The sequence below is a fragment of the Haematobia irritans genome, chromosome 2 (assembly GCF_050003625.1).
Source record: "Haematobia irritans isolate KBUSLIRL chromosome 2, ASM5000362v1, whole genome shotgun sequence".
In the NCBI taxonomy this organism is placed as follows: Eukaryota; Metazoa; Arthropoda; class Insecta; order Diptera; family Muscidae; genus Haematobia; species Haematobia irritans.
The window spans coordinates 213293234-213300181 of record NC_134398.1 but is presented as its reverse complement, the minus strand read 5'-3'; positions in this window follow the sequence as shown (position 1 = coordinate 213300181).

The window sequence follows — 6948 nt, the reverse complement described above, 5'->3', positions numbered from 1 at the left end:
GTCGATGTTAATTCAAATTAGGTTCATATACCCATTGACAATCTTTATTGAAAACAAGTATATATGGCCGCAAGTTCGGACAGGCCGCATCTTATGTACCCTCCACCATGGATAGCGTAGAAACTTCTACTGATGACTGTCATCCACAATCGAATTACTTGGGTTGCGGTAACACTTGCCGATGGCAAGGTATCTTAAAACTTCCCAATACTGTAATATATACCACGTAGTCCATACGTGGTATATATTAAACTAACAAAGCCGATTAAATAGGTATATAATTAAGTTTGACAAAATTTTCAATAGAAATAAAATTTTGACAACATTTTCTATAGAAGTAAAATTTGGACAAAATTTTCCGTAGAAATAAGATTTTAACAAAATTTTCTATAGAAATAACATTTTGACAAAATTTCCTATAGAAATAAAATTTTGAAAAAAATTTCAAAAGATTTCAAATTTTGACAACATTCTCAATAGAATTAAAATTTTGACAACATTTTCTATACCAATAAAATTTTGCCAAAATTTTCTATAGAAATAAAATTTGACAAAATTTTCTATAGAAATAAAATTTGACAAAATTTTCTATAGGAATAAAATTTTGACAAAATTTTCTATAGAAATAAAATTTTGACAAAATTTTCTATAGAAATAAAATTTTGCTAAATTATTATAGACCGATATGGGCCAATTTTGCAATGGTTATTAGGGGCCATATACTAATACCACGTTGCAAATTTCAACCGGATCGGATGAATTTTGCTCCTCTAACAGGCTCCGGAGTTCAAATCTGGGAATCGGTTTATATGGGGGCTATATATAATTACGGACCGATATGGACCAATTTTCGCATGGTTGTTAGAGACCGTATACTAACACCACGTTGCAAATTTCAACCGGATCGGATGAATTTTGCTCCTCTAACAGGCTCCGGAGTTCAAATCTGGGGATCGGTTTATATGGGGGCTATATATAATTATGGACCGATATGGACCAACTTTTGCATAGTTGTTAGAGACCATGTACTAATACCATGTACCAAATTTCAGACGGATCGGATGCACTTTGCTTCTCTTAGAGGATCCGCAAACCAAATCTGGTGATCGGTTTATATGCATTGTCATTAGAGACCATATACTAACAGCATGTACCAAATTTCAGCCGGATCGGATGAAATTTGCTTCCCTAAGAGGTTCCGCTAGCCAAATCGGGGGATCGGTTTATATGGGGGCTATATATAATTATGGACCGATGTAGACTATTTTTTGCATGGTCATTAGATACCATATACTAACAACATGTACCAAATTTCAGCCGGATCGAATAAAATTTGCTTCTCTTAGAGGCTCTGCAAGCCAAATTGGGGGACCGGTTTATATGGGGGCTATATATAATTATTAACCGATGTGGACCAATTTGTGCATTGTTGTTAGAGATCATATGCTGACACCATGTACCAAATTTCAGTTGGATTGGATGAAATTTGCTTCTCTTAGAGTCGCCGCAAGCCAAATTTGGGGGTCCGTTTATATGGGGGCTATACGTAAAAGTGAATGGCCCATTTGCAACAAATTCTAATAAACTATTTTTTTTTTGTTGATAGAACTTTAACATTTTCGAAGAAATTCAAAAAACTCTAACAAAAAAAACAAGTATATACGGCCGTAAGTTCGGCCAGGCCGAAGCTTATGTACCCTCCACCATGTATTGCGTAGAAACTTCTATGAAAGACAGTCATCCAGAATCGAATTACTTGGGTTGTGGTAATACTTACCGATGGCAAGGTATCTTAAAACTTCTTAACATCGTCTTCTAAATTGTATGTTAGTCCATACGTGGTATATATTGGACACAAAATTTAGTAAGTCTACAAATAATTACGAACGGATATGAACTTTTGCGTGATAATTAGAGAGCCAGAATTGAAAAATGGGGGTGGCTTTTTATGGGGGCTATATACAATTATGAACCGATATAGACCAATTTTTGTGTGATTGGGCATCGATTTATGTGAGGGCTATATATAACTATAGATCGATATGGACGTAATTTGGCATGGTTGTTAGCGCCCATATATTAGAACAATGTACCCAATTTCAACTGAATCGGATGAAATTTTCCGCTCCAAGAGGCTCCAAAACCAAATCAGGGGATTGGTTTACATGAGGGCTATATATGATTATGGACCGATATGTACCAATTTTGGCATGCTTGTTTATGACCATATACTAACTCCACGTACCAAGTTTCAACCGGATCGGATGAATTTTGCTTCTCCAAAAGGCTCCGGAGGTCAAATCTGGGGACCGTTTTATATGGGGGCTACATATAATTATGGACCGATACGGACCAATTCCTGCATGGTTGCTAGAAACCATACACTAACACCACGTACCAAATTTCAACCGAATCGGATGCATTTTGCTCATCCATGAGGCTCCGGAGTTCAAGTCTGGGGTTCGGTTTATATGGGTGCTATATATAATTATGGACCGATGTGGATGGTGGTTGTTAGAGACCATATACTAACACCATGTACCGAATTTCAGCCGGATCGGATGAAATTTGCTTTTCTTAGAGGCTCCGCAAGCCAAATCGGGGGATCGGTTTATATGGGGGCTATATATAATTGTGGACCGATGTGGACCAATTTTAGCATGTTTGTTAGAGATCATATGCTGACACCCTGTACCGAATTTCAGCCGGATCGGATGAAATTTGCTTCTCTTAGAGGCTCCGCAAGCCAAATCGGGGGATCGGTTTATATGGGGGCTATATATAATTGTGGACCGATGTGGACAAATTTTAGCATGTTTGTTAGGGACCATATACTAACACCATACGATGTACATCAGCTGGATCGGATGAAATTTGCTTCTCTTAGAGGATCCGCAAGCCAAATTTGGGGGTCCGTTTATATGGGGGCCAAGTTTCAAGTCGATAGCTTGTTTCGTTCGGAAGTTAGCATGATTTCAATAGACGGACGGACGGACAGGCTCAGATCGACTCAGAATTTCACCACGACCCAGAATATATATACTTTATGGGGTCTTAGAGCAATATTTCGATGTGTTACAAACGGAATGACAAAGTTAATATACCCACATCCTATGGTGGATGGTATAAAAAAAACAAACTTTTTTCTGCCAGTTCTTGATAGTTTGTTAGTACGTTGTTTTCAAGTTGGCTAATCGCCAAAAAATCACACGTTGCCGTTATGATACGGCTACGCTACATTTTTAGATGCATAACCAGACCTTAAGTTTGCAACACCCAGAAAGAAAAGAGAGAGAGAGTGCATGGGTGTTCTCGCCAATGTGGTAGAAACCGGTTCTGATTTAGCTATTTATATCTCATATATACATTGTGGCTGGGAGCCACCGTGGTGCAATGGTTAGCATGCCCGCCTTGCATACACAAGGTCGTGGGTTCGATTCCTGCTTCGACCGAACACCAACATGTTTTTCAGCGGTGGATTATCCCACCTCAGTAATGCTGTTGACACTTCTGAGTGCTTCAAAGATTCTCTAAGTGGTTTCACTGCAATTTGGAACGCCGATCGGACTCGGCTATAAAAAGGAGGTCCCTTGTCATCGGGCAGCACTCAGTGATAAGAGAAGTTCTCCAATATGGTGTCACAATGGACTGAATAGTCTAAGTGAGCCTGATACATCGGCTATAAAAAGAAGGACATGGAACCGGGCAGCACTCCGTGATAAGAGAGAAGTTCACCACTGTGATATCACAATGGACTGAATAGTCTAAGTGAGCCTGATACATCGGGCTGCCACATAACCTAACCTAACCTAAGTTCGGGACGCTTTACAGAATATATCTTTAGGTATAGCTCCCAACAAAACTTTAAACGAAATATAGACGAATATTGTGCCGGTTGACCCCGTATAACTTTAGACTTTCCTTGCTTGTTTCCACCTTAATTGTCTCTAATATACTGCGATTTTTATACCTTTCACCACTGCTTTGATACGGGTATAATAGCATTGTCAAAGGTAAAAATTATAACCAAACCGAATTTATTTTTATTCTAAAATATTAAGGACCTCTATGAACTTAATGCACATTCATAACGGTCCTTAATATTTCAGTTGTGACCGCCTCACCCCCCTCGTGAGTATTCTCGAAAAACAAAAACAATGCTACTTTCAACTGCAAAATCCTACAATCTACCATTTTACCAATTGTTTGGCGTACTGGGTCTTTTCCCATCAAATGTTAGGATTTAACGGATGATTCATTGCGTCTGACATTGGCAGTTGGCTGTTATCTTTTTTTGGTTGTATTCTACCACAGCACACAACCCTACCTACCTCCCCCTGCCCATGGGTGATATGAGTGAATTTAATTCTGTTTGTGATTGAGTGTTGCACATATGGGAATTGTTAATCCTTGGCGCATGTGTTTCCTCTGATCCCTAACTGCAATGGCTAGGATTTTTTACCATTTGTTTGAATTTAATTTTGTTTTTCCGATGGCAACGGTCTAAGGTAATTTCAATTTTGTATTTTTTTAATAAACTTCACAAGCGATGCGAGAAATACAAAAATTAATTGATTACCCCCAACTCGGGAATTTGCAATTGAAATTGAAACAGGAATTCGCTATTCGTTCGAAATTACCAACAGCTATGAAGAGAGATATTTTCCTATACTTTAGTTTATAAAATGAAACCGTTTTGTTTTGTTTCAATGGAATTTAATATAAAGACAGTTTTTTAACCCTCTGCCATAGAATGGGAAGTATATTAACTTTGCCATTCCGTTTGTAACACATCGAAATATTGGTCTAAGACCCCATAAAGTATATATTCTTGGTCGTGGTAAAATTCTGAGACGATCTAGCGATGTCCGCCCGTCTGTTGAAATCACGCTAGCTTCCGAAAGAAACAAGCTATCGACTTGAAACATGGCACAAGTAGTTGTTATTGATGTAGGTCGGATGATATTGCAAATAGACATATCGGATCACTTTTATTTATAGCCCCCATATAAGCCGTTCCCCAGATTCCGGTTGAAATTTGGTACATGGTGTTAGTATATAGCTACTACTGGACACTGACACAGAAAGTTGTACGAGTCTTCCGTAACTTCCAGGTCCAGACACCATCTACAGATGTCATCATCTTTAAGGCCTTTTCTTACCATATGTTTTCCCAAGAGTGTTATGTCCTGTTATAATTCCAATCAAATGCCACAATTCCTCTCTGTTCATCGACATCAAAATTTCTATCCTTTTCTTCCCATATCAACTTGGTTTGCTCGCAGCTTTCCCAAAAATCCTAACGTCTTACCCATGGTTCATTATATTTGACTTCTATCCTGTAAATATAAGAAGATAGTGGAGGAAACACGTCCGCTAGGACATTATTCGTTCCACGAGCGCCCAGCAGCAGCACATTCACATTCACATCCACCTCCTCATTCTCCATTATTCCACAGGGGAGCCACCGTGGTGCAATGGTTAGCATGCCCGCCTTTCATACACAAGGTCGTGGGTTCGAACACCAAAAAGTTTTTCAGCGGTGGATTATCCAACCTCAGTTGGTGACATTTCTGAGGGTTTCAAAGCTTCTCTAAGTGGTTTCACTGCAAGGTAGAACGCCGTTCGGACTCGGCTATAAAAAGGAGGTCCCTTGTCATTGAGCTTAACATGGAATCGGGCAGCACTCAGTGATAAGAAAGAAGTTCACCAATGGGGTATCACAATGGACTGAATAGTCTAAGTGAGCCTGATACATCGGGCTGCCACCTAACCTAACCTAACCATTATTCCCCAGTACCCAGTTACGCAGCATAAAGTTTTATTATTCTGTTCAATGAGAGCGTTGAGTTCTCTACGACAGCGGCTGAGTATCTTAGCAGGTTGACTGTCGATGAAGAAGCTGATATCGCTTCTGAATAATGGCCTCTTCAACAGCGACTCAGCAGCTTTTGTGATCGCAGAAATTTCCGGCTGAAAAATACTACCATCATTATCCATCACTATGCCGCTGTCCGTTCCTTCTTCCATCTTTGATCCGTCCATATACATATACAGGGTTCCGGAGGATATCCTCTTGTCTCCCCACTCCTCCATACTTGGTTTAATATGTGTCTACTTGTGATGATAATCATGCTTCTATGATCGCAGAAATCTCCGCCTGAAAAATATTACCATCATTATCCATCACTATGCCGCTGCCCGTTCCTTCTTCCATCTTTGATCCGTCCGTCTTGTCTCCCCACTCCTCCATATTTGATTTAATATGTGTCGGCTTGTGATGCTAAACATGCTCCATGGCCATATGGTCCATCTCTCTATAGTGCCCGGCAAGAATTTCAGTATGCCTGTAGGCAGTACTCTCCAGCATGTCCAAGCTCTCAAATCTCATGAGTATCAACTCTGTTGCTTTCCAATTTTCCAATTAGTAATCGAGCTTTATGGACAGATTTAGATTAAGGAACATGATTAATAGAGTCATTGAAAAGAAAACGCCAGATACAAATCTATACACGCCTGGACTGTACATGTTTCGATTCGGGCTAACGTGTAAATCGAGTGAGCAAACGCCCATCGGTCCTCACAGTGCCTGTCATATAAATAAGTGCAGTCCTATTTAAAGTATTTATTTTCGACATTTGATTTTGTTGTCTAACGATTGTCCACAAAACATGACAACCATATGTGACCACAGGCCTTACAACCGCGGTATAAAGCCAATCAAAAATGGAAGTAATTCCCCATCGTTCACCGACCAATTTCAGGGAAAGGGAAGGTCTCATTCCCCATCTTGCCCCAACCAATTTCTGACTAGAGTACAATGCCGCATAGACCCTCTTTTGTGCGGTCTGCAGTATTCTCCATCCAGTTCAGTTTGGAGTCCAAGAGAATTCCCAAGCTCAACTTCGTCTCCTGGAATTTAGGAGCCTTGTATCCTTTCTTCTCCTT